Source organism: Phocoena sinus, chromosome X (genome assembly GCF_008692025.1).
Source record: "Phocoena sinus isolate mPhoSin1 chromosome X, mPhoSin1.pri, whole genome shotgun sequence".
NCBI classification, from domain to species: domain Eukaryota; kingdom Metazoa; phylum Chordata; class Mammalia; order Artiodactyla; family Phocoenidae; genus Phocoena; species Phocoena sinus.
Window position 1 is genome coordinate 35,078,619 of NC_045784.1, and position 17,028 is coordinate 35,095,646.

Sequence of the window (17,028 nt, forward strand, 5' to 3'; positions counted from 1 at the left end):
CTAAAAAGAGTGGAAGCGAAGATGAACTAAAACATTAAATGCTTAGTTAACCAAAAAATCTATGTTGTGACAAGGAGTAAGGACAGATAGTAACCAGATAAAGTGCATCATGGAGTAGAAAATGTATCAGTTTTTTAAGAGTCTGTGGACCTAGATTATCTAGTGGAGCCAGGCAGTCGTAAGCTGTGTGACCTTGGGTAAGTCATTCACCCCACTCTGGTCCTCAGTTTCCTTCTCTGCCAAATGAGGGGATTGTGCAAGATCCCTTCTCTGTGTTTGCTTCCCACTTTTGCATTCTATGATTTTAGTGTTATATAATCACTGTAAATATTGATGCTTCTCAAAATGGTACAATCTCGGGGGAGTCACTGAGTTCCATTGAATCTGGCTGTGCATCTTCAAGAGCTCATCCATTGCCTGCAGCCAGGTGCCAGCCAGCCAAAACTTTCTCACTTGGTTACGACTAGTAAGACGAACCTGTCCCCCAAACATTAGCAACCAGAGTACGTGCTAAGATCCTACATGTTCACGCTGTTGGTGTAGAACCCACTTCAGGGTTTAGCTGGGAAGGAGAAGAAAGAATCCGAAAGCATCCTTGAACTGCTCTGAGCTTTGAGAAAACCCAGAGCAAAGGTGGTGGGAGAGTGGGAGTGGGGAGCAAAGTCATGGATGTGATGCAAGCTGGGCAGGGGTCGGGGAGACTCTGCAGTGGGGCGATTTTTCCTTTTCTGCCCAAACCCCTCTGAGGTGTCGGGGACTCTGGCTGGATCATTGGTCCTCATCCTTGTCCTTTCTGTAGCTAAGAAATTGACCTGTCATTCTTTCTTTACAGTCCCTGATATCACAGCGTCCAAATTCAGCAAATCATGAAGTGTCCTGCAGGTCTTTCTCACATCCACTGTGTATTATCTTTGAACGTCACTCCTAGCTTTACAGACATTACTAGGACTGTCTCCTGCATTTCCTTCTGGGCAGAATTAGCAGAGGCACTGTGGGTCCCCTCATAGCTTCATATCGCTCTCTGCCCATTAAGTGAAACTGGAACAAGCCATTTGGGTGGTTGCAACCACATCTGGCTGAAGTGCCCAGCTGTTACTCTTTCCTCTCTCTGGTTCCCAGTCCCCGTGATGTGGGCTCATTATGGCTGTGATGGTTGCTGATGACATTAACGCACTGTGCTGCTTCTCCATCACACGTGCCATCTGCTCCCATAAGCCCTGTGGGGTAAGTGGTAGGTAATTGTTTCCCATCGGTAGTCAATTTTCTCAGATAAAGGATGCAAGATTCAAAAATAAACATCCGCTTTGAGCCGTTGCAATGAGGCCAGTGTGGATCTGGGGGCAGTCACCCCATCTACTACGAGTAGTGGGTGAGGCTGCTTTCCCCGTAATTCAAGTCGAAGGGCAATTTGATTCATTAACAGTGGCTCTGGGAGACGAAGAGGTTCAGAAAGAGAGCAGAGGCACAAAAAAAAAAAACCCCTGAGAGTTCTTATAAAGCAGCAGGGTCAGTGCAAGAGAGAAAGGGAAAGATGGAGAGAGAAATTGGTGATCCATCAGCGAAGGCTTACTCGTGGATGGGAATGAAAGATAAGAGCCCATATAGTTTTAGCAGTGGGAAATGGGCTTGGGCTCCATGACCTCAGCTTCTTAGCTGTTGTTAGCTATGGCTTCGGCTCTCTCACCGAGGACCTATAGGTTCCAGACCAGAATTGACAGTGCAGCATGTCAGGGAGTGCCAGGCACGGCTGAGAACATGGGCACGCAGAGAGCATAAGATGGGGTGACGCCAAAGAGGAACCAAAAGGCCAGCTTATGGAAATTATGACAGGAGAAATGTGATTTAGCTGCATCCTCCCAGACTCCCAAGATGATTGATAGGGCTTGATTTTTTTTTTTTTTTTAAGGAAATCGCATCCTGTGGTTCACTTTTAACCTGTTTTCCCTTAAGAACTGCCACACAGCATCCTCGGTTTGACTTTCACCTCCCCTCAAAGCTCATCCCCACATACATCAGTCATTTATTCAACAAATACTCATTGCTCTCCTGCCGGCTGCCAGGCGCTGTTCTCACTGGGAGCTTGTTATGGGCCTCTGGAGCTGGGCAGGCCCAGGTTTGCCATTTGCTGCTGCAAGTCTGTAACCCCTCCGAACTTACGTTTTTGAATCTCTACAGTGGGGTAATTGTACCAGTTTCCTGTGATTGTTATGAGAACCAAATGAGACTATGTGCAGCTCAGGCCAGAGGCAGAAAAGGCCCTCGATAAACATGGGGACTGAGATGACGAGCATCCCTCCTTTCCCACACCAGACCTGTCTCTTCACATCCTTTCATCCGTGTGGTCCTCTCACGCCTCTTCCACTAGCTAGGGTCTGCTGCCCGCATCTGCTCAGGCCCTGATTTCATACCGACTGTGCCCAGCTGCTAGTCCCTACTTTTGGGAATGGCCCCATCCCTCCTTGGGGCAGGGTGAGAGCAGAGCTTTCCTCCCTGGGGCAGCTGAGCTGGTCTGGAGGGGTCGCCTTCCAGCAGCCTTCCTGCCCACCCAGTGCTCCTGAGTTAGGAGGATTCCCGAACACCAGGCTTGTTCCAATTGCAGTCAGTCCCGCTAATTGATTCATGTTATTTTATTTTCTGTAGCGGTGGTTAGGGCCTCAAGCAATTTTATGCAAATTAATGAACCTTATGCAAATGAGGGCATCCCTAGACTAATTGCATACAGAACGGAAGCTTTGTGGGCACCTCCCCCATGCAAGTGTGCCCTGACTCCTTCTCATCCTTTAAATCACTCCTAAACTCCCCCAGCTCCACAAGCCCCCAAGATCAACAGCCTCCCCTTCCACCAGCCTCCCCACCTGCGGGCTCCTGAGCAGCCAGTTTGGAATATTTGAGGTACTGTGTCAGCCCTGTTTGCAAGGGCTGGTGGCTGCCTGGTGTCCCAGGAAACCATAGCCTTGCGGGATACCCCTCCCAGCTTGTTTTTACTTTAAGTCAGTCATTTGAATCCCACCCAGCTTCCTTTTCCAATTTTCCCAGGACAGGTGAGACCAGCCCAGGGCAGCCTGGAACCTGCCAGAGGTTCACAGAGCTGACCTGATGTGGCCGCTTTGGGTAAGAGCAGGGCTGTGTGGGGCCCTTCTATCTCCAGGGGACCCTGTCGCCAATGTTGGGCCCATTTTTGGTCCCAGCACATTGACAACTAGTCCTCAGGAAGGTGCTGTCTTAAGTGGGGTTCCCTAGAAGCAAGCAGAGCCTGAGGTAGGGATTGAGGTGTGAGTGGCTTGTTGGAAGAGGGTTCTCAGGAGAAGCCTGTGAGGGAGTGAGGGAAGCAGGATGGGGCAGGGGAAAGCTGAACGGATGTGGGTTCAGATAAGTCTTGACTTAGCCTGATCCCTTGGGGAGCTCTGGAGTTGCCCACCTTGAGGCAAGGGGGTGGGTTTGTACCACTTCCAGCCCCTGCTTAGAGAGGCCTTGGCTGCCAGTAGCCCCAGGGGGCAGAGATGGTAATCTCCCAGGCATTTGGGGGCAAGGGGGCTCCCATCTGAGAAGGGGTCAACACACAGCAGTTGGGGGATGGGTGTGCCAGCCCAGGTCGGGCACCAATGTGCATCTCTACAAGCACCAAATGAAATGCTAGGTTGTGACCACTGAGATCAAGGCCTTTCCATTTCTTTGTTTGTTTAACCTAATTTAACATCCCTGTAAAGCAGGCATTTAAATCATCCCCGTTTTATAAATACGATAACTAGTGCTCAGGGCAAGTTGCCACCTTCTTCCAAGGTCATATGCCCAGTGAACCTCCTAGACAGAAGAGGGATTTGAACGTGGACTCACTGACTTTCCCTGGGGGGGCCTGTCTGGCCTGGCCGTGGGCCAGGACCTTTGTATCCAGCCCCTCAGATGTCCAAGGTCAGTATGTGCCACTTCAGAGCTCTTACACACCTAGCGTTTTCTCAAGAGCCCTCTTTCCCTCTGGCTCCTTTTTACGGAATCCTTCCTGGAAATGTGGTTAGGGGTGTGTCGGGGGTACTGAGGTCATAGCCAAGCTTTCCCATCCCCCTTCCTCTCCTTCTAGATCCCGTGGTCCCATTTCCCCTTCCCCTGTCACCCCTTCTCCTCCCTTCCTTCCCCTCTTGGACCCCTTACCCCACCTTTGTTTCCTCCTCCTTTCTCCCCTTTCACTCCCTTCCCTCCAGTTTTGCCTCCCCCTCCCCCCTTCCACTTCACCCCCCTTTGCCTGCCTTTCTCCTCCCCCTCCTCCTCCCCCACTCTCCCTTGCCATCCCTCCCTTCCTTTCCCTTCCCTTTCCACCTCCCCTTTCCCCTCGTCCTTTCCCTCCCATGCATCCATCCCCTTCCCCGTTCCTTTCCACCCTCTCTTATTTCCCCCTCCTTTTTCTTCCCCTCCCCCCATTTCCACCCCCATCACCTCCCTTCCCCTTTCTTTCCATCATCTTCCTATTCCCTTCCTTCCTTACCACGCCTTCACTCCCTCACCCCCTCCCCGCCCCCCTGCCTCCCAGAGGGCCGACACCCCCTCCCCAGCCCTTGCCCCTAGATGAGCCAAAGTCTGTCCGTCTCAGCCCAGGACGGATTATCCAGACTAGGGTGCGAGGCACGCTCTGCACTGAAGGCAGCATCTCAGCTCTGGGCGCTCCCGCCCTCTCCCCGCCCGCTGGGGGAAGGGAGCGGGAAGGGAGGCCCTGGGCCTCCCTGAGTCCGGGCCGGCTCTTGGCTCGCCGGGCACGCAGGGGTTTCGAGCAGCCCGGGGCCGACTTGGAGACGGTAGCTGGATCCGCCTCCGCATGGCAGTCTAGCTCGAGAGAGGGCGCAGGCGGGGAACTGAGTGAAAGCTCGGCTGGAGGGGATCACTGTATCGTGACTCGGGGAGCAGCCTGCTGCCAGGCAGCGCCCCCCCACCCCCCCAGAGAATGGACAAGCGAGGAGCACGCTGCGAATCCTCGTGGCTGCAAGAAGCTAAAAGTAAACCGTGACGGTGGGTGCTCCGCGCATGGGCCCCACGCTCCCCGCCCTTTGCATCAGCAGCAAAGCCCGAGTTGACCCGCCCTCCTCCCGAGAGGTGTTCCCAATGCTGGGCAGCTGGCCAATGAGTGTAATCATTAAAGCCAATATTGAAAGAGCGCTTACCATGTGTCTGCAATTGTGCTAAGTCGTCCCATTTTACAGATAAGGAAACGGAAGCATATTGAAATTAAGTCACACAGACGGTAAGTTGTAGAATTCAAACACAGGAGGTCTGCCTCCAGAATCTGGATCCCTAAGGACAGCACTGACAGCCTCCCTGTGCTCAATCAAGATGCCCCAGAGGCTCAGAGAATGGATGAGGGAATGATCTAGAAACACTTTCCCAAGACAGCAGCCAGAGAGGCAGTCCCATTTCTCTAAGGAAGGTGGCCACAAACCTGGGAGTTTCTCTCTACCCTTTCCCTGTGTGGATGGGCTGCATGCCTGTGGCTCCCTGCGTCTCTGGTCCTACTGATGGTTCTGGCCAAACCTCAAGCCATCGGAAAACTATTTCCCCAGGGGCAGGGAAGAACTGTGCATTTCTTCTCTCCTTGGAGCTTGTCTTGGGACCCCCTCACACCACTGCCTTAACCTTATACGCTGCCCTCCCCAGCGCTCCATCCCTGTGGGTGACAGTGTAACCTACAACCCCTGCCACTCTTCCCACCGTCGCTGGGGTGACTGGACATCTGGAATGAGTCACGAGGGGCACGGCTTTGCCATAAAGGAAGGCAGCACATCACCATGTGTCTTACATGGCCCCCTGTGAATGGGGCCCAGAACTGACACCCTCCAAGCTTCCTTCTCATTTAGGCGCCGTGATAATAGCAGCCGTTTGTTGAGGCTTCCCTCTGTTCCAGGCTCCTCCTCCCAGCACCTCTAAAAGACAAGTGTCATTATCCCCGCTTTAGAGGTAGGAGAACTGAGACTTGGAGAGGTTAAGCCTCTGAGCACCTCCCACTGCAATTTGTCAACCCTCGGCAGGGCCACTGTCTCCCACAGCCCTCCTCCCCACTCCTCCCGCCTCTCCCGCTCCCCCTCTCCTTCCTTTCTTCTGATTTTCCAAAAGTTCAATTTCCACCTGCCCTTAGTTGGGGCGCCCAACTAAGGACAGGAATGGGACCATTCCCTCTGCTCAAAGGGGGAGCAATTGGAATGGCGGAGGGAATGGTCCCATCCCTCCCCCTCCATCATCACTGTCAGTCCTGACAGTTGGAATAGGATTTGCATCTAAAGCTGGAGGTATCACAGGGCTGAGGGCACCACCAGAACATGCATGAGAGGGAGTGTGCCTGTCTGAGTGCACGGGAGAGCGTGTCTGGAGTGGGTGTGTGCCTGCACGCCCAGCAGTATCTGTAACAGGGAGCAGAGTAGATCTGAGCAGATCAGGAAAGGACTTTTCCTGCAGGCTCGTCCGGCACTCTGTTTTCATGGTGATGCAGGTAGCTGGAAGCTGGAGCCGGAGAGCTGGGTGGCTGAGGGCTGTGCACACCCCAGCTTCATGGGGCCCACCTTCCAGCTGCCCGCAGAGCTGAGAAGCAAGGCTCTGGGTTGCCTTTACAATGGAATTGTATCTTGTTTGCTTGGAGTGTCCGAAGGGGCCCAAGCCAGAAAGGAAGGCTGGGACTGGGAAACCTCATGGCAGTTCTGGGTAGGAGGAGGGAGAGGGAGGAATCCTGAAGAAGATGAGACCTCTGCACCCCTAACCAGGGCGGATGCCTTTGACTTCCGGGACCTCAGTGGTGGGGAAGTGTGTGGAGAGGATGTGCAGCGGCAGCTTAAGCTCTGCAGGAAGACTTTGGCTGGGACCTCCCAACCAGTTGCCTCAGCCTGGAACTAAGGGAGGAAGGAGAGGCAGGAGTGGCTGGTTATCTTGTTGTAGGAGGACCCAGATTGCCTAAGCGCTTGTTCCCAAAGGCCTTGGGAAACCTCTCTGTGTGGTCCAACGCCTCACCCCCACCCCCACCCCCCCACCCCTGTCCCTGCCAACCGAGCTGGACCTCGCTGCATTCTCATTACAAGGGCTGCCATCTGCAATGCAGACAAGGGCGAGGCGCCTCCTCTCCCGCTGGTGTGCTGAGAAATTAGGTCCAGGGGCACATCAATCTCTTTCACAGCACAGTTATGTGCTAAGAACGGACAGCTCCTGATAGGGAACCCACCAGCAAGTGGCAAAACACCTCTCTCGGATGCAGTCTTGGGTATTGTAGACACATGCTTCCAGAAGGCAGAGACCGAGGCCTAATCCCAGCAGACATGCGTCTCCATCCCTTCATCGTCGCTCTGCTCTGGCACACACACTGGAGTTATTAGGAGAAGTGTCAATATAATGATAAGGCCACCGAGTGGCCTCTGTGTGTCCCATGGCCAGGAAGAGAGGAAAGCTGGGGACATCCGTGTTTCAGATTTCTCAACACACCCTGGGAGCTGGAGTGACCCTGGAGCTTCCCATGCCCGGGGCCCAGCAGAATTTCTGGAAACCAGAGCGCTTCCCGACTCTTTGTCCCATCCCGATCTGACCTGTGTGGGCAAGATTTCCTAGAAGGAAAGATTTGCTGCCCCCCACTCAGAGTTTTCTTTCAGGCAGTGCCTCCCCACCCCCATTTACAGGAAGGATGAGGGATGGAGTCTTAGAGAAAAGTGCTCCCAGCACCCATCCTCCCCTCTCATCCAAGACAGTTTCCCTCCGAGAAGGCTGAGTCAGCCTGGTCAAGGCCCGCCTCCTCGAGGCCCCTGCTGACTACAGCTTCTGAGTGGATTTATATTGAAATTCAAATGAGATTGAGGTTATCCAGGGTGAATGAGGCTTCTCCTCATCCCTCCTTTCTCTGGAGGGGGCTGCAGACCGTAGATCTTAACCTTCTTCAAGAATTGTTTTTTGTTTTTTTTTTTCTTGCGGTACGCGGGCCTCTCACTGTTGTGGCCTCTCCCGTTGCGGAGCACAGGCTCCGGACGCGCAGGCTCAGTGGCCATGGCTCACGGGCCCAGCCGCTCCGCGGCATGTGGGATCTCCCCGGACCGGGGCACGAACCCGTGTCCCCTGCACCGGCAGGCGGACTCTCAACCACTGCGCCACCAGGGAAGCCCCAAGAATTGTGTTTGAAAGCAGAGTTAGACAGGATGGAGTAGATACAGGCCAGGGTAGGAGGGGGAGAGGCGCTTGTGGTCCAATTCAAGCCCTGTGGTTGCAATTCCTTAGCTAAAAAGAATAGGAACGGGGCACTTCCGACCCTCATCTGAACACCTGTGTGCCCTTGAGATCTTCAGGAGGCTTCTGGAGCGAGCTCACCATTGCTGTGCACGCAGGCATAGGCTGGGTGTGAACCCCAGGCCCATTCCAGTCATCAGATCGGGAATTGAACTCAGCACAGTGGGAAGGGCATGTGCTTCATGACCTCTGCTGGCTCAGACTGCTGTTTTAATTTTCAGCTGCATGTTTTCTTTTACCACCTGAAGCAGTAGCCGATCTCTGGGTTCTTCCTAAGCAGACAGAATGCAGTCTGATGACCCCGGGAGCATCCATGCAGAAGCACACTGGCCAGGACTAAAAGCCTAGTGCCTTCTGCCCTGGAGTCGGCCCCATTTCCTGAGACCCCGGGCAGGCCCAGCCAGGCCAGGCAGTGCTGCGGAAGTCTGGCCTCCAGTCTGCGGGATTCCAGCAAGGTGCCATTTCCATATTCTCTGGCAATAACTAATTAGCGATTATAAAGCTCTTTGAGATGTGAAGTGCTGCATGATAATATCTGTAATGAGCCTGATTCTTTCCCTCTTGCATGCAAGGCAAGGGAGTAGGTTTAACACCCATTGGGGGAGTTGGGCTGCAAGGCAGCTTCTTCCCCAAGGGGCACGGGAGTCCTGGTCTGATCAAGTGGTCCTGGGGAGGGGGCCTGGGAGAGCAGCCCACTGGCAAAGCAGCACTTTGATGCCCGCCCTCCTCCAGTCTTCTAACTGCCCCCATCAGCTGCTAACCAGCTTCCGAATTACCGTCTCCTGGGTGGGAGAAGGAGAGGGGCAGTGAGGATGGTGGATGGAAAGGGGAGAAGAGAAAGGTGGAGTCGGGGCGAGGAGAATGAGTTGGGCTCGTGGTCTCCTTAATGTGACTTAGAATTTCATATTAATATATCACCTCAGAAAAAAATTAATGAGAGACGTGAAGAAAATAGGATAATGAATATGATAATATATGGGGAGTGCTTTGGGCTTCTTGGAACAAAGGTACAAGGAATTATTGCTGTGGTTTTCTCATGATGCATATATATTTTTATTAAACTCTAAAAAAAACGCCAGTAGATTCACTTCTTTGCAAGGTACTAACGCCTCGCAGAGGAGTCGTTCTTCAGTTAGTTTCCTGAGCCTCTGCCCACCTTGTTACTCTTCTGGAGACTTCCAGCTTAAGGGACGCGGAGTGTAGATTAGAACAGTCAGTGGCTTTGCCCGGAGTGTCTGGTGCACACGTGCCTGGAGAGATGGCTTTCTGAGCAAGTGGGGCTCAGGAGGGCTGGGGGCTGGGATGGAAGGGAATTGAATGCAAAACAGAAATAGAAGTCAGGGTTCTGGCTGCATGGAAACTTGGGGAAAGAGCAACTTACGTGTGTTCAGTCTCCTGGCCGCCCTGCCCAAGGGTCCACTCAGGCCAGACTTCTTCTTAAAGATTCAAGCATCATTAAATATAAGTTCTCAGTTGGAAGGGAACTTTGTGGGGCTACCTTGGCAAGGGACTACAGAGACCAGAATGAAGATGAGACCATCACAATTTCTACTTCTCGCTTCCCTATACCAGCGGTTCTCACCACACAGTCCCCAGGCAGCAGCCTCAGCATCACCCGGAACTTGTCAGAAATGCACATCCCTAGCCTCCACCCCAGACCCAGTGAATCAGAAATTCTGGGTGTGAGGCCCAGCAATCTGTGTTTTAACAAGTCCTTCAACACACTCAAGTTGGAGAACCCGGACTCGGGAATGAGTTCTGCTCCAAGGAAGGAAAAAAAGGGATGGGCTGGGCGGTGTCCTTGGTAAAAGTGCATTAACTATGTGCAAAAGCCAAGTAAGTGATAGGAAGGTCTGGAGACTGAATGTCACAGGTTGGATGTCCCACAAAGCTGACTCTGAGATGGAGTTTAACAAGTGGAATGTCTACTAGGGAATGCCCGTTTTTTAAAAAAACTTTTTATTTTATATTGGGGTATAGCCCATTAACATCCATTAACATCCATTCTCCCCCAAACTCCCCTCCCATCTAGGCTGCCACATAACACTGAGCAGAGTTCTCTGTGCTACACAGTAGTGGGTCCTTGTTGGTTATCCATCTTAAATATAGCAGTGTGTACATGTCAATCCCAAGCTCCCTAACTATCCCTTCTCCCCACCCTTCCCCCGGGTAACCATAAGTTTGTTTTCTACATCTGTGACTCTACTTCTGTTTTGTAAATAAGTTCATTTGTACCCCCCGTTTTTTTTAGATTCCACATATGAGCAGTATCATATGATAGCTATCTTTTCTCTGTCTGACTTACTTCACTCAGTATGACAGTCTCTAGGTCCATCCATGTTGCTGCAAATGACACAGTTTTGTTCCTTTTTATGGCTGAGTAATAGTCCGTTGCATATATATATATATATATATATATATATATATATATATATATATATACCACATCTTCTTCATCCATTCCTCTGTCGATGGACATTTGGGTTGCTTCCATGTCATGGCTATTGTTAACAGCGCTTCAATGAACATTGGGGTGCATGTATCCTTTTGGACCATGTTTTTCTCCAGATATATGCCCAGAAGTGGGACTGCAGGGTCATATGGTAGCTCTATTTTTAGTTTTTTAAGGAACCTCCATACTGTTCTACATAGTGGCTGTACCAATTTACATTCTACTAGGGAATGCCCTTGAGATCAGTACCTATGGTGGGGATGGGAGGGTGGGGGAGGAAGCGGGAGAGGGCAGGAAGAGAAGTTGAGTTGTGATCCATGCCTGGGGACAGCCTTAATGGTCCCAGGGGGAGCTCAGGAGCTTGGATGGCCCGCCAGTGATGCAATGAGCTGAAGTAAGATGGCTAGACCTTTATACCCCATGTCAGACAGTCACTGAGTGTGGGTTGCTCTGGGAGGGGTGTGCTCTTGGCCTAGGCTGAGGCTGTCCCTGAAGGTTCCACCACTGACCAGCTGGGCGACCATGGCCAAATTTCTCTCTGCCTCTCTGAGCCCGTTTCTCAGTAGGAATTGCTGAGTATTAGATGTAGCTATTCAGAAAGGACCTAGGAAATTGTAAATGCTTTCATTCATTCAATAAATATTTCTTGAGGGCCAATTATATGTCAGGCTAGGAATGCCCTCCTCCCTGGCCTTATAGAATTGAGAATCTCACGGAGGGGGGCGGATCAGAAGTCCATAAACACACAAATATTTGACTACAAATTGTGGTGTTACCACACTTTGGAACAGAACAGGCTGTCAAAGAAGATACAAAGGGACCTAATTTAGATGGGGGATGGTGAGGTGGTGCTCTCTCCAGATGCTACATTTAGTGGAAGAATGAAGGATGAGGAGTTTTCTAGGGGTGGAGGGTGTGGAGGTCATTTCGAGCCAAAGGAACAGCAGATGCAAAGGGCCCGAGGCAGGAAGGGGCTTGGCTTGTTAAGGAGCGAGGGCAAGGATAGAAGGAGCTGGATGCAGAGCCCTGAGGGCTGTGCTAAGGAGTTTGGGTTTTCTGCCTAGTGAAGCAGGAAGCCATCGGGAAGGTTTAAGTAGGGGAGCGACAATGACAATGACTGCTCTGGCTGCTATGTGGAGAGCAGATCATAGAGGCAAGAGTGAGAACAGTTAGGGACAATGGCTAAGTCCTGGTGAGATGATGGTGGCTGGGACTGGGTGGTATCATGGAGGTGGAGAGCTGTGGGCAGGTTCTAGACACACTCTGGAGGGAGCGCTGATGGGACTTGGTGGTGGTTTGGAAGTGAGGGGTGAAGGAGAGGAAGATGTCAGCTCCGGTTCCTTGGTTTCTGGCTCGAGCGGCTGAGCAGAGGCTAAATGTCTGTTGAACTGAATCGAGGAGGTTCTGAGGCAACTCAGGGGCTGTTGCAATACAGGCAGCATGGAATTCGGATGGCTAACAGGAAGGAGCCCACTAATGCACAGTGAGAAGGAAAAGGAGAAGAAGAAGGAGGAGGAAGAAGAAGAGGAAGAAAAGCAGATGATGTAGCAAATCATCAACAGCTAATATTCATTGAGTACTTGCCACCGGCTATGTGTTATTCTAAACACTTTATTATCTTACTATTCTTTTTTCTTTTTCTTTTTTTTTTTTTTTTTTTGGCGGTACGCGGGCCTCTCACTGTTGTGGCCTCTCCCGCTGCGGAGCACAGGCTCCGGACACGCAGGCTCAGCGGCCATGGCTCACGGGCCCAGCCGCTCCGCGGCATGTGGGATCTTCCCAGACCGGGGCACGAACCCGTGTCCCCTGCATCGGCAGCTGGACTCTCAACCACTGCGCCACCAGGGAAGCCCTATCTTACTATTCTTGACAGCTATTCTGTGAAGGCTATAAAATTATTATCCTCATTTTACATGCAAGGAAAAGAGGACCAGAGAGGTTATGTAACTTGCCTGAGGTCACACAGCCAGGAATTGGTGCAGCCAGGCTTTGAACCAGGCAATGCAGCTTCTGGAGCCTGAGCTTGAACACCCTATACCTTCATGCCCCTCACAATACCAGCTGCTGCTCAACAGGCATCCACATGGACCCTGTGAGCCATCTCACATACCTTGTCTCTATCCTTCCACAACCCTCATTTCACCACTGAGAAACCTGAAGGCTCAGAGGTTCCATAACTTGCCCAAGGTCACTCAACTCGAAAAGGGATGAACCAGGGTTCAAACTCTAATCTGTCTGACTTCAAAGGCCCTGCTGTTACCACGATACTGCACCTTTCCCCAGAGGCATTCAGACCCTCTTCAAGAGGAAGGAGACAAAATAAGTTTGTTATATTTCATTCTAATGGCCGGCTTTCATGCCTGTGATAGCACAGAGACATGCTGGCTGTCTTCCCCCTCCTATTCCTTGGTAGGCTCTCAGAATTTCCTTGGAACTGAAGTCTTCATCCCTCGTCCATCTATCCATCCTTCAATGCATCCAGCCAGCCTTCCTTGACACGCAGCCATGTGCTTAGTTCTGTTCTAGGTCCCATGGTGCATCCAAAATGAATATAACACAGTGTCCCTGACCTTGGGAATTCTACCATCTAGTTGGAGAATAATAAGAACCACTTGTGTAGATCTTTTTGGTATCCCAAGCAACTTCCCCTATTTGTACCATTAATTCTTATCATGTTTGGCATGATCCCTTCACAGATGAGGAGACTGAATTCTGCCAACAACCACATGAGCTTGGAAGAGGATCCCAAACCCCAGATAGGAAGGCAATCTGGCCGACACCCCTGACTGCAGCCTTACAAGATTCAGCAGAGGACCTCGCCAAGCTGTGCTCTAGCTCCTGACCCACAGGAATGGTAAAATTGTACATGATGGCGAGGCACTAAGTGTGTGGAAAATTCGTCTAAATGGCCAAACAATATATCCCATCCCACACTCTCCCCTACAACTGTGACTTTAACATGTCTCCCATCAATAGGCGGAGTCTAATTCCCCTTACCCTGAGTCCAGATGGGTTTGTGACTACTTTGACAACAGAGGCCCATGGAAGTGACATTGATTTTCAAGACTGGGTCATAAAAGGCGATGCAGCATTCACCTTGTCACTGGATCACTTGCTCTTGGAGCCCTGAGCTGCCATGTAAGATGTCTGACTGTGCTGAGGCCGCCATGTTGTGAGGAAGCCTAGGCTCTACACGTGTGAGAGAACAAAGTTTCCAGCGACCCCAGCCTCCAGCCATTGACTCACTCCTAGCCCTCTAGTCTTTCCAACTGAGGTTCTAGATATCAAGGAGCAGAGACAAGCTATCCCCACTGTGCCGTAACCAAATTCGTCACCCACTGAATCCATGAAGGTAAGAAAATTGTTGTTGTTTTACATTAATAAGTTTGGGGGCTGTTTGTTACATAATACTAACAATCAGAAAACAGGCCAAACCCCAAATCCATGGGGTGGGAAAGGAAACTTTGCCTACTCCAACGTGCAGATTCACATGGCAAAGGGCATACATGTATAATTTTCAAATAGCAAGGGCCTGAAGGTTTGGGAGCAGTACCATGATCTATGAGACAGCCTTGTATCCAATTATATTAAGGATTCAGCTGAGGCCCAGAGAAGGTTTGTGCTTTGTTCATAATCACACGGCATCAGCATCAAGGCTTCAGAGCCAGCCCTGGTGGGCATCTAGGACTATCCAAATGTGTGTTTGCCACACCCAGAGCTGGAACTGGTTGAATAAACCTGACCTGAGAATGATCTTCCCAGTGAAAGAGGAACCCAGTGAATGTACCCTGAATGATTTCCTTAGCTTTTAAAAGCCTGGGCTGGTACCTGTTGTAAATGGTTGTGCAGTATCGATATTTATTGGATTTTGCACCCTGTGAGTCGGTTTTGTGCCTGCACACCCGTGATGGGTCACCTTTTTCTCTTTTTTTAAGATTATAAATGTAACATGCAAAAATCATATTTGTTACACTTATACATATTTATATCATACATTTGCAGCATATAGAAGCACTCAGAATATATATTATTTATAAGCATTGCTGCGTCTCAGGTTTGTTAGAAAGGCTCAGAATGAGAGTGTATTTGTAAAGTGCCCCAGGGTCCTCTGGGATGAGGGCAGCTATGTAAGTGTAAGTCATTATCATTAAACTAAACTGCCTGCCTCTGATTACTGACAGCACCAAAGAGGTTCTCCCAACTCCCCAGCCCCTGCACACGGCCTGGTAATGCTGGGGTAATATAAAGATAATATTCCTGTAATAAGTGCCTTGCAGCATTTACACTTTTATTAGCAGCGGCCATATTGTAAGGAAGGGAGAGGCCCCCAGAAGTTAGCCAAAGGGTTGGAGAGGAAGGCGGAACACTCAGAAAGGCAAGCAGAATTCTGCGTCCAAGCTAAGTGCGGGGCCGTGTAGCACGAGGTAAAATTGTCGTTCCCCGTCTCCACCCACAGAGCCGATTTTCAATTTCAGCTGATCCTCAAATAGGCTGTTGAGTCCAGCTAAATGGGGTACTGCGTGGTGTGTAATCGATACAGGGGGGCTTCTGGAATTCTAGCCCCAGGGACACCCTACTGCATTTTAAGTGGCCTCCAAACTGAGGGGAGGCCCCAAATTGACAGCTGAGGCCCTCACTTTGATTGGGGTGTAATGGAGAGGGCCACAAAGCCATGGACTTCCCAGAATGAAATTAATCTCCATGGCTGGATGGCTTCATTGGTTGCCCCCACGTAACCTATGATCGAGCCTAAAAGTAAGAAGGAGCTTCTGAATGGTTCTTGTATTTTACAATGGGCCCCTTTCCTCTTAGAGTTGCATCTATGTTACACTTGCTTCAGGTTGTATAGATCTTCTGGCCATATACTTGTGATGTGGAGAAACCTGTTATTTATAGATCTCGTGTCTCAGGGTGTTGGGAAATCTAAGAGTTACATCCACCATTTCATTTGACCTTTCTAACATCTCTGTGAAGCCAGCCTTAACTATCACCCCCATTTTACAGATATGGAAACTGAGGTCCGGAAGGGTTGAGTGAGTGGACCAAGGTGTTATGTCAGGAAGAGTCAGAACTGGAATTCAGGAATTTTGACCTGAGGTCAGCAGCCCATTCGTTCGGGCTGTCCTGTCAAGGGAGGATTGTACAGCAAAATTTTTCCACGATTTTGCTTTGGAGGAGACAAAATCAGAAGACAGAGGTCCAAGGTACTGGTTATCTATCACTGTGTAACAAACCACCCCAAACTTAATGGGGTAACACAGCAGCAGCCATTTTATCATTACCCCTCGTGGTTCTGGGGTGACTGGGCTTGGCGAGGCAGCCTCTCCAGCCGCTGCAGTCAGATGGCTGGAGGAGGGGACGTCTTGAAGGCTTCTTCTCTCAGATGTCTGCTGCTTGGGTTGGGAAGATTCCAACAGCTGGGGGCTGGCACAGCCGGGCTCCTGCTCTTTCTGTGTGGTCTCTCCACATGGTCCCTCCAGCATGACGACTTCGGGACAGCTGGATCTCTTCCGTGGCCGCTCAGGGTACCCAAGGTGGCTGTCCTTCAAGAGAGAGCCAGGTGGAAGGTGTATGGCCTTTTATCCTCTAGCCTTGGAAATCACGGAGCATCACTTTTGGTTACTTTTCGAACTCTTTGTTAGACGTGAGTCATGAAAGCCAGCCCACCCTCAAGGGGAGGGCGTGAGGCTCCACCCTGTCCTGGGGGGACTGTTGCAGAATTTGGAGGCCTCTTTTAAAAGCACCACAGTTTTGTTCAGACCACTGCTCCTTGAGGCTCCTTTCAGGACCCCCAAGCAGGATTCAGGCAGGGATTAACCGCCCACCTCCCAAGCTTTCCTCCCACCTGCCTCCAAACCGGCCAAACTGCCTTCGGCTCCAGCATGATCTGATGAGGCCACCCGGACACTGTCTGCTTGTGTGTTGATAATGTCAAAAGGCACAGCCGGGCCAGGCTCCCAGGGGCGACCTGTGTCGTGGTTAAGGAACCACAGCGACCCATCATCAAAAGCCCCTGGGCCAGAGCTGCTGAGAAGGTGTGTTTGCCTTTTGGCTGAGATGCTTTAAAACCCCAGCGACTTGGTTTCATTTTGAACCTGACAGATAAAAGGCCGACTTTGACTGAGAATATTAACTTTCTGGCTCCCGCCCAAGAAAGCTGAACAGATGAGGAAATAATATAAAATAAAAGGCGTCTGCAAACACTGATTGTCGGCTGCTTTCCATAAAATACGCCCACTGTTATGTGTAACACTCTCCGAGTCTTTCATTTCTTGGCCCCCTCCCTCTTTTTCGCTCCTGGTACCAAAGGAACTGGCTTCTTTTATTTAGAAAAAAAAAAAAAA

At 50.8% G+C, this 17,028-nt stretch overlaps 1 long non-coding RNA gene across 1 annotated transcript in view; it reads left to right on the forward strand.

Annotated features, from left to right (window-relative positions):
• Nucleotides 1–17,028, forward strand: part of LOC116748123 — a 222,801-nt gene that overhangs the window by 31,191 nt on the left and 174,582 nt on the right. Inside the window, exon 3 of the long non-coding RNA XR_004348168.1 lies at nucleotides 13,381–14,036. This is a non-coding gene — a long non-coding RNA (uncharacterized LOC116748123). The remainder of the gene's footprint in view (nucleotides 1–13,380; nucleotides 14,037–17,028) is intronic.